Source organism: Gymnogyps californianus, chromosome Z (assembly GCF_018139145.2).
Source record: "Gymnogyps californianus isolate 813 chromosome Z, ASM1813914v2, whole genome shotgun sequence".
NCBI classification, from domain to species: domain Eukaryota; kingdom Metazoa; phylum Chordata; class Aves; order Accipitriformes; family Cathartidae; genus Gymnogyps; species Gymnogyps californianus.
The window spans coordinates 34,187,389-34,203,848 of NC_059500.1; positions in this window are offsets into that span (position 1 = coordinate 34,187,389).

The following is a 16,460-nucleotide window of genomic DNA, read 5'->3' on the forward strand; positions in this document are numbered from 1 at the left end:
TAGTTCACTCAATGGGGAAAAAGAATGGAAGGGTGATCAGGAACACCCAGTCAAATAAAGGTAGAAAGTCCTTGTAATAGTGAAAAGCTGGAGGAGTTAAGTCAGAGATCACATATGCTGAAGTCAAGAAATGTTGCTGAAGTCAACAAATAAAGCTGTAGTCACAGAAATAAATTAGAAGGGGAGCTAATCAATGCAGAGAGAAGAGACACAATTAAAAAAACTGGTTCAAATGTGACAGTTTTTCAAACAGAGTTTCAAGAAAACGTTAAAGAAATTAAAGCCCCAAACCCAGCACTATGTTGAAAAGAAACAGTTTTATAGAAACGTTTTAAGATAACAGAATACACAGGGCGGGATGAGCCAGGTCAGGGAAATCTTGAGAAAGCTTATCAAATTAAAAGCAAGAATCAAAAGGCACAAAATTGAGGAGAGGATTGCAAACCAATAACCAAACCTTCTGAAGTTGCTGTAAGGAAGCCTTGAACTGTGCGCGCCACAGGTCATATTACTGGATACACGGCTAAACTCTGACTATCCTTATCAAAACCAGTACAAAGAGTCAGCAGCATCACGACAGGAGCTTCTCTTCTGGGCGCTTGATTTGAGCCAAGAAATCTTTTCTTTGTTCACAGTAAGCTAGTCCTAACCTCAGATGAAACCTGGCCCGTCAGTAATTCACATTCAGCACACAAAGGACTGCACAAGGCCATTACGTAAGCAGTAGTGTGATCTTCTTTGGGGAGAAAATCATGCTGAGGAACAAAACTTGACCAAGAACTTGCACCCAGCAATATGCAAAGGGGAAACGAAGTAGCAGAAGTTGAGGCATGGAGCATGGGGGGTAAGGCAGCAATGTCGTTTCAGACCATTAGTCTGCAAGGACGGAGGTCAGGCACTAAACTCTTTTCTCTTTCCAGAGGTGAAAACGCCTGAAAAGTTGAATAACTGATAAAGAGCTAAGAGAGAGAAAAGCCAGGAAATGACAAATGCAAAAGGTTCCTGTTGGGAGTTCCTGATTCTGGCAGCCTGAGGGAGGCAAGGCTGCCATGGTTTCATGCCCCAGGTCCAACCAGTAGTGAGGCTAAACATGTGTCATGGTCTAACCCCAGCTGGCAACTAAGTACCACGCAGCCGCTCGCTCAACCCATGGGTTGAGATAAAGACAGTTTAAGAGGACAGAAAGGAAGGAAAATAATGATAATGTTAATAATAATAATAAAATGACAATAATACTACTAAAAGAATTAGACTATACAAAACAAGTGATGCACAATGCAATTGCTCACCACTCGCCAACTGATGCCCAGTTAGTTCCTGAGCAGCGCTCCGCCTCTCTTGGCCAATTCCCCCCACTTTATATACTGGGCTTGACATCATATGGTATGGAATATTCCTTTGGCCAGTTTGGGTCAGCTGTCCTGGCTGTGTCCCCTCCCAGCTTCTTGGGCCTCTTCAGCCTTCCTGCTGGCTGGGTATGAGAAGCTGAAAAATCCTTGACTTAGTCTAAACACTACTTAGCAACAACTAAAAACATCAGTGTGTTATCAACATTATTCTCATACTAAATCCAAAACATAACACTATACCAGCTGCTAGGAAGAAAATTAACTCTATCCCAGCTGAAACCAGGACAACATGCATTCCCAGCAGGTGCACACATAGAAACACACCTGTATAATACATAGATACATGCACATGCGGCCAGATGCACAGTTCAACCCAGGGAGAAAACAGAGAAAATGGGCAGACTGAGGAACGAGGGCAGGGTCTCAGAGGGATTGTGTAGGAGCATCCCTTCATATGTGGGGAAAAAAGCACAGCCTCCGTGAAGATGCTTTGCACGGTAATTTAGGAGTCAAAACCCAAGTTGGTTACATTGCCTCGCATATACTTGCAAATCATTATCAAAGCTACAAGTAACTCATTTCTGAGTAAAGCCAATGTTTCCTGTGGAGTTTCCCTCACGAATTAAAAACCTTAATCTTTATGGGACCTTGGGGTACAGGTTGTAAATATTCTATGCAAGGTCACTGTGTTTGTTGATGGCACTTCTGGCCAAGCTGAAGTGGTACTTGCCTATTTATAGCATGCACACACACACACGAAGAAATCCTGTCAATCTGTACAGTGCGACTTTCATCTTATTCTTCAGCCATCCTGAATATTTTTCGTTACAGAGAACAGAAACAGTTTGCAAACTAATTGACTCATTGACTTGTTTCTCCCATTCAAAATGTTGCGATCTTTTGGAAATCGTAGAGCACACAAAGCCTCATCCCTTATTTCAGAACTCAGTGCACTGCATATATTCTGGGCTGTACTTTGGTTGCATTGGGTGGCTTTTTCTTTTTTTAAAAAATGGCAGTCCCAGAAAATTTATGCTCATTTAGTGCACTATTTACTCCTCTATTAAATAAAACATGATCTAATACTGTACTGACTGCTGTAGGCACTTCATTAAACACACTCTTGGTTATATTTAATATAGGAGAAAATTGTTTAAGGGACCAGATCAGTCAACATCTATTTGCTCAAATTTTGCAGTCCCACAAGTCGAGCTGTGCAAACAATTTCAGTTCACTGGTCAGACATGAAAATGAAGCACAAAATTTCAAGGGCTGTAACAAAGTTTCTTGTAAAGAAGTTCTGGAAAAGTTTTAATTGAAGGAAGGAAAATTCCGTTTCAAAATGCAATGCTGAAATACCCATTTAAAATGTACTTGTGAATGTTTCATCCATGGAAATGGATTAATTCTACACACAAAAAAAGGCAATGCTACTTTTGTTAAATTCAATAAACTAGTATTTTTCATTTTGCCCTAACACAGTCATCCAGCTGGAGTCACACAACTCTAACAAGGATGCCTCTAGAGTTATTCTTGCTCCTCCAGGCCATAGAGTTAATTACCCAAGTGCTCTGACTCTTTGGGTAACCCAGGAAAGCACTTCAAATGTCCTTCTCTGGATTTTGAAGGAATCCTTGTGCTGCAAGCTACAGCCCTCCAACTCTGTGGGGAACTGGTGGATATTCGTAGGTGTGTCAGCATTGTAGCCAAAGCAGAGGCCTGGGTCACCTACAAATTATAAATGTGCTAATCAGGATAAAATTAATATTAGCTTGTGTCCTGGTTTCGGCTGGGACAGAGTTAACTCTCTTCTTAGCAGCTGGTACAGTGCTGTGTTTTGGATTTCGTGTGAGAATAATGTTGATAACACGCTGATGTTTTAGTTGCTGCTAAGTAGCGCTTATCTTAAGCCAAGGACTTTTCGGTTTCCTCTGCTCTGCCAGCAAGCAGGTGAGCAAGAAGCTGGGAGGGAGCATAGCCGGAGCAGCTGACCTGAACTAGCCAAAGGGATATTCCATACCATGGAACGTCATGCCCAGTATATAAACAGGGGGGAGCTGGCCGGGAGGGGCGGATTGCTTCTCAGGCATCGGTCAGCGGGTGGTGAGCAGTTGCATTGTGCATCACTGGTTTTTTTTCCCTCTTCTTTGTTTTTGTTATATTCCTTTTCATTACTATTATGATGATGATTATATTTCATTATTACTATTGTTAGTATTATATTTTACTTTAGTTATTAAACTGTTCTTATCCCAACCCACAAGTTCTACCTTCTTTCCCGATTCTCCTCCCCATCCCACTGGGAGTGGGGGAGCGGGGGGGCAGTGAGGGAGCAGCTGCGTGGCTCTTGGCTGCTGGCTGGGGTTAAACCACGACAGCTTGCCTTGAACCTGAATATAGGTGTACTAAAATGATGTAGCAGTAGCACCTATGTTTTTTGGAGTACTGCCAGCCAAGCACAATTTTAAATAAAGATACAAGCAGTGTGATCATCCAAAAGGCAAAGGTGGGTGAAGTTGCACATGGGAGACACGCAAGTAACAAAAGTGGTAAAAAAAGGGCAAGATAAGCACGAGGCCATGCAAAGAGGCAGGGCATCCTCCCAAAGACAGAAGAAGGATGAGTGTCAACGTAAGAGAAATCAAAATAAGCAACACAGCGAGCAGAAAGGATACCCTCCTCCCCTGCCCCCCATTTTTGGAAAGAGAGGGCAATAGCGTAAAAACGGGCATGAGCAAGGAGAACCTGAGAAGAAAAAAAACACATACAATTTGGTTCTGATTTTTCTCACTAAGGATCTCTCCAGCCTGCTCACCATGACCTCAGGACAAGGAACCACCAGGGACTCTGGCCATATGGACTCACTATATGGCATCAGCTCCATGGTACTGTATACCCAGAGCTAATTTAGAATATGATTGTGTAAGACTAATATATAGAGAATATGATTGTATCAGACTTTTGTATAAGTACAAGTACTGAGTAATGTTGTGTAAGACCTGTCCAAGTGTGTTGTTAATGGATGAATTCAATGCAGTTTAAAACTGGCCAGATTTGCCAGTCTTCTAAACATGGCCATCAGATCAATCCCTAATTCCCTGAGATATATAAATGCATACAGCTGATATAGCTATATGTATATCTACAGGTGTAGGCATAGGTGTAGGCGTAGGCGTAGGCATAGGCGTAGGCATAGGCATAGATACACACCCATACAGTCTGTTGCAACAGTATGCATAGGAACAAGTATTTTAGAGCAGGTGTAGGATCTCCCAGGAAAGGAACAAAGTCTTTATTAACTTACAGAAAAATCAGAAAATTCTGAATTTAAGCCAGGCAGGATGAAGAGGGTAACCCCTTACTATTATTAGGACATTATTGGTAATTTGTTTTGTATGGAAAACCACCACTTAATTAAAAAATCTACTTCAAAGTCATGATTCTTTTCTCCTACATCAATTGATTTGATTTGATTCTTTCATACCAGAGCTTTCAAGCTACTTTACAGAGAGAAAAACAGCTACTCATTCAAAGAGCAAGGAAAAAAACAAAACAGCTACTCTACTGTACAGGGACAGTGTTGGAAATAACAATAGGCTCATGATCCTTCCGTACATTGTTATTCCTGCTGCTGAGACCAAACTGGCATTGATATTTTGCTTACCAAAAAATTAAAGCACAAAGAGCTGTATGAAAAGGAGAGGACCACCAAGGTCTAAAGAAAAGAGAAATGCAAAAATGAGGAGAGAGTTTCTCGAAAGGCTGGGAAATAAGGAAAATGACAAGCGGAATATGAAGCAGAGTATGTGGCAGTGCCCTTAGCTGAGGTTTTTAAAGAAACATTGCACAGGAAAAGCACAGCTGGCAAAGGGGAGTAGCAAACCTCCACCAATGGCCATACCCAGAAAAGGACACTTCCCCTCCAAGGACTCCAGTTCACCCTGTGGCCAGAAGGCCCAGCACCACGGCAAACCCCTCTGTGCCGAGTGTAAGCACAAGGGAATTTTCTTGAAATGTATCCAGAAGGTATGCAAGAAAAAAGGTGAAGCTGTGGCATAAGCCCCAAGATATTGAAAGTCTCCTGTGAGTCCATATTCCAACGTAATTTCTCCACTGTTTCCACACTTTGTGTTATTTAAAATAGCTGATCATGGCTTCACTTTTGTTTGCTAAGTCCTCACAAACTCAATTTGAATCATTAACCTTACTCCCGGTTTACTGAGGTGTAACTGGAGTAGAATTTGTCCATATGTACCTTAGACTTCCTGCAGATTTAAAACAAAACAAACAAAAAATCCGCATGATAATGAAAGTTTAAGCAGCAGCCGGTAATCAAGAGGACATGACAAGTTAATTTAACTAAAATACTTGGGCTGCAGCTAAAGTCAGCCTGTGGTAATGCAACTGCAGCATCCCTGCCTGCGGCTGGAAACTAAATCGATTTTAAGGTCTGTTTAGATTAAAAGCTAACACAACTCCAGCCGCATTGTCTGTACTCCTCCATCTTCACACTATTCTTAGTTTCTAGCCTCCCATACTCCAGCCTTTTGCTTTCTGGGATTTGATACCCTCTAGCATCCTACACAAAAAGCTACTTCTGCCTTGGGAACCCTCTTCCGCCAGCCAGCTGCCTGAGGAAACCCTGATTTTCTCCCCAGTCTCACTGTCCTCCAGCTTTTATCAAGCAATCCAGTCCCCAAGGCTCCCTTTTCCTCCAGCAAGTACCTCTGCCCCTTCTAAAGTTGCACAGGGAACAAACCTCCCTTCTGCCACAAGCCTGGTCCCCTTTGGCACTGTCTCTCTTCTAACTGCAGGCTCCAGGCTCCAGTCCTGAATCCAAAGATTTTCAATATGTTTTCTTCATAGACACTTACAAGACAGACATAGAAAGCATGTAATTCAACAGCCATTTTTGTAATATCATCCTTTCAGAATTAAGACAGTTTGAAATTAAACTAATGGGATCTTGACTTGTCATTCAAACGAGCTATTGAGGAATTGTCTTCTTTCACTGAGATGCATCTCTGCCATGGATCAGTACAAAGGTACATACACTGCCAAGCTCAGCGTGAAGCTCGTGAGCCTCTCAGACAAATTCACTTGCATGAGAAGAGTTTCAACATAAGCTGTATACATCAGAGTCTCATTTCCATCTACAAAGTTAAATGTGTGTGCTTTGGGGCTTGCCTTCCTAAGAGATACAAGTTTCACTTCTTTGTGTATAGCATGTTTTTAAGTCAAGACACAACACAATGGGTCAGCTTATTCAGCTGACAATGAAATGTTTACAAGGTCAGAAGTGACTAGATCCTGGCCCTCCTGCCTACATAAGAAAACTTCTGATACTTACCTGGCTGACAAAAGCACATGGGAAACAGTCGCTTGAAGGGGCAAAAATTGCCTTTCACATACATATTTTAACAGAGAAGTACATTAACCACTAGAACATTCCACCTTAACTAGGTGGAATGAGCATGGAGAATATTCCATCCCCCAACAGTTTAAAAAACAAGAGCAGATTTTTTTCCTTTTTTTTTGGTAACACGTGCTCCAGTTCCAGCGTATGTTGGACTTGACACAGGAGTCACTTGGTGAATTTCTGAGGTCTCTTTTACACAGAAAGCCAGACGTGCTGATCATAACGTCTCCTGGCCCTAAAACCTCTGAATCTACTAAGTCCATGGAACAATGTCCAGCTCCGAATGTGAATTTGAAGGAGACAATCCTCTAATGGTGTTGCTCCTCATTAGCCACAACAATCATTGTAGCATATTCACCATACGGTAGGTAACAAACGCAAACTCAGCTGCTCAGGGTACTGCGGAGGGAGATTAGTCAAATAATACCTTTAAAAAGGGCTGGCTCAGAAAATAGTATATGCTATTCCAAAATGCAGAAGTGGAAACATTATAAAGAGGATGGAGCCTGAGAGAAGGAGCAAGAACTGTTTCAGCAGAGGATACTTGGGAAAGAAAACAGTATGTTATTGTTCTCCTCAAATTTGGTGTCACAAGTGTCAGAAGAGCACATGACGTGAAGATGGGGCAAGCTCCTTGCAAAGGTACTCCATCATGGTATGGTGTGTGGAGGAGGTGGGGCACCACACTTCAGGGTGTTTTCTCCTCCACTCCATTATGAACAGGGCCACACCTGACCATTAACAGATCAAGAACACCTCAGTCCTCAAGAGAGGTGAAGTTTCACATGCTTCCTTTCTCATTTTAAGAGAGGGAAATTTAAGGAATTTTGGGCCACATCCTTTAATGAAAGGAAACATTTCCAAAGGGAGGCTAAATCCTGAATTGCAGAGCTTTTTTCTTTTGCATTACCCTCTAGTGTTACTGTAGGCTGATGTCCTTGGAGCAGACCTCTCCTTACCACAGGGCTGAGTTTGACAGGTGCTTTGTTCTTCTCAGTTATCGCAACGTTCCAGTCCTTGGCCATGGGCAGATCAAGACCTGCAGACAAGAGGTATCAAAGAGCAGTCAGAGTGACAAACTTGAAGGATACAACTCAAACACACAGCAGTGGAAGAAAAAGCATGAGAGCTACTAGTTTACAGAGCAAAGCACACCATAATTCTCTGTCCTTCTATATTATCCCCTCCAATACCTTCACGCTTGTTACAGCTTTACATCACCTGTTTTTACTAGTACTGAGCCTACGTGCTGCCACATGACACAGCAAAACAAATTCATTCCAGACCAAGTGTGAGCACGCAATCTGATTTCCTTTAGTCTAGTCACACAACAAAACTGAGAGCTTACGTCAGCCTTCTGCTTTCTTGCCAGCTGCAGGAGACAAGCATCAAAAGAATGCACCACAGCTTTGCAACAAGCATCAGTGACATTTTTGAAAGGTTACTACAGGCTCCAAGGCCAGACTTGCCATATTTTCACACTTTTCTTTTGCTCTCAATAGTTCCATTATCAGCCAGTTTCACCATGGATATGTTACTAGAACTAGTAAAGGATTAAAGTACAACTCAGGAGAATGAAGCAGGGAAAAGGCTGAAGGAACATAATTTGCAGACACTGGGACAAAGTTACCAGTGTTTCATCTAAGTAAAGGGTTGGTTGATTTCAAAGGGCATTCTGCCTGAATAACAACTGTGGGCCCATGTCCAGTGTATTCGACCCCTGTTGATTTATTTCAGGGGGGGGAAATAAAAGCGCTGTGAATTTTGAGTATAAATAGCAAGATGTTTGTCAGTCATCACTAAGCCCAGGACTACATATTAATGGAGATCAATGCCTTCTCCTCTGCTGCAGTGTAATACAGCTCTCCGCATTTGGCAACAGTCCCCACGTGCAGGCACAATTCCTGAACTCAGTTCGAGCTCCACATGACAACAAATTTAGCACGGCAAGGAAGACCTCCTATTTGACACATTTAGCATGGCAAGGAAGATGGCCCTATATTCTTTGACACTGAAGCTCCCCAAACCACAGGCTGCTGTTTTGAACAAAGCACAATGCAGAAGTGTGGTATTTGAATAAACCTTCTTTTCTCCAGGTTCTGCAGTATGATAATGTAACACAAACTCAGGAGCCCCTGCAATAAAATGCCATGCAACTCCAGTGCAGTTTTTAACCTATATTTGCTGAATACAAAGCACTACAAACAAAAAGAGCATGCAGAGATGTATTGCTACAGATGGTACTTAATTTTTGTGACAGGTCTTTAACATTACTGAAGTCCAGGCAGTGTACATAAAAGGAACCTGCTGTAAAGGAGATTTACAGTTGCCTGAATTCAACTAGTTTTGAATGACAAATTGGAGTGTAGTTAAATGCAAATAACTCTCACAACTATTCTCAAGGTATAAAGTAAAAGCTGCAAGCTTCTGGATTGGCACAAAGTAATTCTGTTACAAGTTGGTTTTGCTTAAACTCATTGTGACACCTGATTTTCTCAAAACTACCTTGTGTCTCCTTTGCTCCTAGCAGGAGAAGACTTTCTTCGCGTGGGGACAGCTCAAGTGGCCCAGACCTGCTCTTTGTAAGCGCTCTGACTCAAACACATGCAATAGTAAAACATGATTTCATTCCTCCTTGGTTTTGGCTATGTGGCAGCTCTGCACATAAAATCCTGTCCTGTGCACGCTGCCTATAAATAAGAGAGAGGAAAAACATGCGCTGCTTCTCGTGAAGCTCTTAGACTTGTAACCGTGCACATCTTTGAAGGACTCAGAGCAAGCATCTTCCCAAAGTGATTTTACATGTAATGATTAAATCAATCAACTGAATCAGGATAATTTCACTTATCTATGGCCAAGGTGATAAATGGGGATTTTAATGCTGTGAAGCATAACATTTGGGCTTAGGGGCATCAAAAGGTGCCCTCAGTTTATGAAGTATTTATGAAGTATCTGCCACCACTTACTGGAAATGATTTCATTTATAGGTTGATATAAAATCCAGCTGCCTAATGAGCTTGCAAAGACAACTTTTCTGTCACACATCCTCTTGCTGTTGGCCCCTCTCTGCAGATCTCAGCTGTAAGGTTTCCAGTCTGTTATTTCATCTCTTCTCCTGGTGGGAAGTTAGGGCTAAATTCTGACCCTAGTTTGATACACCCTCTCCTGAGTCTGAGCTGTGTCACTACGCTGCCAGGGTGAACTAGGGAAACAGTTAGTACCAACGGAATATACCAAAAAGGGACTGCCTCCTGCTGCAAGGTGTTCAAACATTGTCATGTCCCAGACCACAGGGAAGACCCCAATTTCAGTTCTTCTAAATCAGTAGTGGTGCAGAAGGTCTCTCAGATATCCTCTGCAAAATATGCTCTATCGATGGCTGACAGCAAAGTTAAGATTGTGGAGGGTTAACCATGGTGAAGGGCCAAACTCTCACCCGGGCCCTCCTCAGTAGGAGGAAATAGGATGAGAAAGCTCATGGGACGAGATAACATCAGAGAGGTTGCTTTCCAGCTACTGTTGTGGGCAAGACAGACTCCACTTGGGAAAAATTAATCGAATTTACTGCCAAATAAAATAGATTTGGGTGATGAGAAACCAAGGCCGATGTTAAAGCAGCACCTTTCCTCCCTGCCCTGCCAGGCCCAGCACCCTCCTTCCCCCCAGACTCCTCCAGCCCCGCCGAGCACCACAGGGGGCTGGGGGCCGGGCAGCACTTACCAGTTTCTCTCAGCCGCTCTGTCCCTCTCACGCTTTCCCCTGCTCCTGCGCCGCCTCCCCACAGCCACAGTGGATACCTTCTGGTGCTGGGATCAGCTGGAGCACGACTGTGGCGGGACGCACCCCTGAAGCAGGATTTTGAGCAAGTGGAGGCGCAGCTCTTGAGCAGACCTGGGTGCTGGAGCTGCTGGCCCACTAAAGGCCTCAGGGCTGTTCGCATTAAAACCTGCGCTGCGGTCACAACCAATAACAAAGTGCCTGTGCTTTTACACTTACAAAAATTTTGGACATAGTGGAGTGAGTTCAGCCAAGGGCAATGAAGGTGACTAAGGGATGGGAGCATCTCCTGTATGAGGACAAACTGGGAGAGCTGGGCCCCTTCAGCCTGCAGAAAGGAGAGCTCAGAGGATCTTACCAAGAAGTACCTGATGGGGACAGTAACAATGGTAGAGCCAGGCTCTTCTCAGTGGTGCCCAGCGAAGGGACAAGAGGCCATGGGCACAAACGACGTACACTCCTCCAGCTAGGCCCCACTGACACCAAGCTGCAGTTCTTACTGTCTGCTCTTCTGCTTTTTTTCCTTGCCAGATTTTCCGTAGGAAATAAATAACAAGCTCTAGAAAAGCCCCCAGCAGCAATAGCCCACTTCAAGTGTGAGGTAGCCTAACTGAAACTTGGAACCAAACAATTAGACCAAAGCTTTAATCCAGAGAGCATTTGAGAAGCATGCACTATTAATTATTTATTTTTAATTTACAAAGGGAGAAATAAGGATTTGGGGATTGCACTGGGGAGACACTGTAACATAATTTTGCATCAAAGGAGAGCAGATTATTCTCTTTGCATAATCTCATGCAAAATGACTGCATTTTAAAGTGCAGAGCACTAAGGCTTGGCAGCCCCATGTCACAAAAGCAAAGGTTTTGAAAGGACAAGGCCAACTCAGGACAGCTGAGGCTCTCCGTGCTAGTCCAAATGCTTATTTGTTATTAGCAGATGATTGTTTCTCTTTGGAAGAGCAATTACACCAAAAAGTGAGGTGATCCAAAGGCTTGTTTAGATGGGTGCCCTGCAAACCCCGACCTCTGAGTTAATTATCTGCTTCCCCTCCTAATTAGTGGGCAGAAATAGGATTTCTTTCATACAATTCCAGTGACTTCAGACATCTGTTTTAACATATTTTGACTTGATGCACAGTGACCTGCATTTCTTTCCACTGAAAGAGAGTTTAGGTCATTAAAAGACAGAAAATTGCAGTCATTAATGTTACGTGAGATTGTATCCACCATGAACAAGCGTGCAAAAATGACGATGGTTTTGAAAAGACTGAAAATTTTGATCACAGCTCTCATAAAATTCAATGTCCTTCTGAAAGCTCAAGACTAGGAGGCTAATTGTCAGTACAGATGACTATCAGCTTTCATTTAAACTAATGAGTTTGATTTTGGTTTTTTTTTCCTCCCAATGTACCATTATGGAAATAAGCTTGAAAATGACCATAAGAAATTTAGAAAATTGATATGTTAAATGTACATTTTGCATGCAATGAGAGCTTAGACTCATGATTTTTGAATGCTTGGGCTTGATATTATTAAATACAGAGCACAACTAAACTTCTAGTAAAGGTGAATTTCTCGGGGGAAAAAGTGTATGTGAAGCTGCTTTTCTCCCTTATTTTTGTCAGTTTCGAGGAGGTTCTACATAAATTCTGATTCATAAGATTATTTTCATTCTCTCTTTCTATTTCCTTCGTTATGGAGATATTGATTTGGACTCAGGTACAAAAAAAAATTTACCTACAGAAAAGTAAAACACAGAAAGGTTTTTCCTGAAAAACAAAATTGGTGATGGATAAAAAACTGCTTCTTGAATTTCTTGGTTGCAATGGATGTTTTTGGCAGAAGACTAAATAAAAAAAACTTAAAAAAAAAAGAGTATTATCTGAGCTCCCGCGTACACAGGTATGTTCCAGGAAATCTGTCTGTGAGAGTCTCTGCAATGACCAATATTTGTTCTACACAGCAGAGATGGAGGACATCCATCCTTCTCCCCTTTCCCTGTTTGCCTTGGCCCAATCCCCTGTCCTGGCATTGGCTAGAGCTTTTTGGATGCAGCTTCCATAGCTGGTAGTGGTTTTGCGTGAACTGACTAAGCACTTGCTGAGGTTAATCACCATCCTCTGACCACTGTGCCAGGGAATGCAGGTAGTAACCTATGCTTTTTGGTGCAATGAAAACAACCGATGCAAAAAAATTCCTCTACCACAAATAGCAACTTTTAAGAGGGCCCGATGGACATCTGACCGAAAGTAACGTATCTATATGTATACATGCATGCATGCATATTTATATTCACAATACAAATGGCAAAATTTAGTCATGTATTGCCTCATATGTACTGCTTCATATCATCTAATGGTGACATGTGTATTACCAACAGTGCACTACGTTTTCTAGTAGGATTTGAAGGGCACCTTGAGTCAGGTCGAGAGCATAACCTGCCTGATTACAGCATTTATTTGGAGTTCTTCTCTTTGTGGCTCTCTTGGCTGACCCCTGCTTCCCCACAGGACACAGTGCTTTGCCCTCTGGCCTCTGGTGCCCGTAGGGGTGACATGGCTGCCAAGAGGAGTGCCACTCGGCATCCTGAAGAGATTGAATTAGCCTTGTTTCATGGTTCTGGATCACCAGATTCCTGCTGCTCCATGGAAGTGGCAGAAATGCGGGACCCCACTAAAGGCCCTTCACCTGCAAGTTTCCAACAACAAATGCCACAGTGCCCTGCTCTGAGCTCTCCTGTTTCTCCAAACATCCTTCTTCAAAGTTAGAAAACGACATCTCAGTTTGTATGGTCTTCTTTCCTTCTCAGTCCCCCTGGCTCCAGAACAGCTGCAGCTCGGAAGCCAGGTGTCACTTCAGCAAGAGATGGGCCTGGGACAACTCCAAGTCCCAGTGCATTTTGGAGGCACCTCCCTGTAAAGAGCGTGCCTCATGCTGGGCCAGGCACATGTGGGTTGCAGGGACTTCTCCATGGCTCTGCACCCTTCTGCAGGAGGGAGAGGAGAGAGGAACCGGAGAGGAAAGTATTTTCCCCTGACCTCCCCTCTTCATGACTACAGTCTTGGCCTCTCTGTGTTTCCACTTCAAAACCAAATCTGAAGGAGGAAACTGGCAAAACCCTATTTTCCCGTCTAACTGTTACAGATTGGTATGGGGCTGTTTAAGACACAGGACACCCAAGTGAACAATTGGCTGGGGAGGTGGCATCTTTCAGTTTCTTCTTTTTCAAGAAATAACAATCATCTGATACGAAACATGGAAAATAACATTCTTGTCACGTTCTTTTTTGAAAATTAAAAAAATAAATTTAATATGGTAATGCAGGTGATTATCAGAGGGAGCTTTTAATCAAAGTTTCCAGAAAAGCAATGGACATTTTACTTTTCTCTCAGGAATGAGTACACCAAGTATGAGAGTTTTCGGTTTTCCTTCCCAGTCCAAGAAGATGCCATTCAAGCTTTACAAAGTCAAGGACAGAAAGCATAGGGAGATATTTATTCCTGTGTGCCTTCCGTAAGTGCATCTACCCAGCTTCCCAAGCTCACCCAGGAGAAACTGTGGACGTGGCACGTTGTGATGCTGTCCCTTGCCAGTCCCCCTTGCCTTCCACGTAGATACTTAACTTTCCGTAAAGGTTTACACTTTTTGTCGTACGCAGGATGCCTTCATAGTTGTTGGATTCGCAGTCCTTCTGAAAAGCGGCCTCTTCCAAAGGCATACCTATGCACTCTGGTATGAGCTCATCTGCGTGGGGAAGAGGAGTGTGTTGCCTTTTCTGTACAGACATTCTGGTGTCGGTCTAATCGAGAGGTGGCTATCTCTCTGTTGTGATATTAGTGCCATGAAGGTGGTAGCTAAAACATAGGCAAGACCTTACTTTTATGTTATTAGTACTAAATAAGTGAAAATGCAAGTTCTCGTGGGAAAAATAGCACTTTCAAAGCACTCTGCTGAGTTTAAGCTATTTTTTTTCTTTGCTAAAGCTTATTTTATTAAAATAATGATGCTACAATTAGAAGTATAATTATCAAACTCAGCTTTTTTCTCTAGGAAAAATAACACAATTTAAAGGATTAAAGTTGGAAACAATTACACTATCATGAGGCAGCCATGCTCAAGATTTCTTGGTCAAGCCAGCCCATCTTTCTTGTTAAATTCAACAGAAGCAGTGGCATCAATTAAAATAGGTCTGTGCCAAAATGCATGAAGAACAACTAATAAATTTGAAACTGGAAAATATGGTGAACACAGGCAAAGACCTTTACACCTTCGAAGAAATATGTAATTCCACAGTGTCCACTAGCGGAATCTGCCTCCAATATATCTGGGAGATGGCTGCAGTGCTAGCTTGTATGGGGAAAACTGTCCTGCCGGATCAGACCCACGACATACCTTTTCCAGAAACCTGTTTCTAACAGAGGCCAATGGGCTCTGCCTCAGGCGAAGGCAGAGTTCCCTCTCTCCTTCCTCCCGCCCCCGAAATCTTCAACAACTGTGAAAGAAAAGTCTTTTCCTTGCCCATGGTGGAAGGTGGCATAGACTTTACAGCAAGAGGATATACTTTTATAGTCTTTGATTTCAGCCTTTCACGGCAACAACCCTACCGAAAGGCACTTGGGAGGGGGTGGTTAAGGGTTTTTCCCAAACCTCTGGTCATTTTATGTTCCTCATAAAATTATCTCTCCCGGTTTTGAAGTCTTTGCTGTACTGAAATCTGGGGTCAATGAGACCTACCAGCTAGCTTGTGGATAATGCTAACAATTTTCCTTTTACATTTTAATTAATATTTAATTTTATTTTCACAATTTTATGTTTTCCTTTCCAGGTTGTATTAAGTTTCTTTTTCTTCCTACCTTCCTTTTTAAAGCTTTTCTGAAGGCTTATTTTACATATTGTGGAGATAAACTTCATACAATTTGACATATAATTTTACATACATACTGCGGAGATAAATTTTTTTCTCATGAACAGTCTATTCATGTAGTAATGTATTTGGTATTATAGTTATTCAGAGGCACTTTTGGTAAAGAAGATAACCAATGCCGCAAAGTGGCTCAACAGACAAGAAGAGCTAAATCGTATCGTTAAATAGTTTACTACTAAGGGTTGAACACATTCCGGGGGAAACACATTTGCTAGCTCTGTCTGCACTGACTTGAAGCTGAATGGGCTCTGAATTGAACGAGAACAACTGACTTCAAGTGGAAGTCCCCAACATCTTCTCCTTGGTTGTATGACAAAATGCTGCTTGTCTTGGCTTGCTCTTCCGTTCAATATACATACTCAGAAGTATCAAGATCAAGAATAAATTTGCCTTTTACATTTCTGTTGTGTTTTCTTTTGCGCGTTTGTACTGTGCCATGAAAAACCATCTGTCCTTGGGGAAGGATAAGGGCAAAACCAGAATGCAGTTCTGCTCTCAACGTGGCGTCCGATGAAGTGCCGAGAGACCAAGTATTGGTTTTTAATACTGGTCCTGTGTGGTTTCAGGGGAGCTGCCACAAGGCGTGCCCACGCAGCCATGATTTAAGACGGAAGCCCATACCTTGCAGAGAAATGTGTGTTTCCAAGGAACTGAAGGATTAAGAAGGGCTGGGAAAGGAGTTCCTAACTCCTCTGGGAACAAACTGTAAGCCCAGTTCCAATGACAACGCTACTTCAGGGGAGTTGTGCTGAATTAAGGAGAGAAAACACCTGCCATTCTCACAGCCCTTTTTCTTGCCAGTCTTGAGGCTTCCACGCTCAGATGTTCCCCTTCATGCTTGGTCATACCAACCACCGAACCACTGAACCACTGCTACTACAAGGGGACTGAGGAGGTCTCTTGTCCAACCACGGGCTCAGGGCAGGGTCAACAATGAATATAGACCTGGATGCTCTGGGTTGCGGCCACTCAGGTCTTGAAGGCTGGCC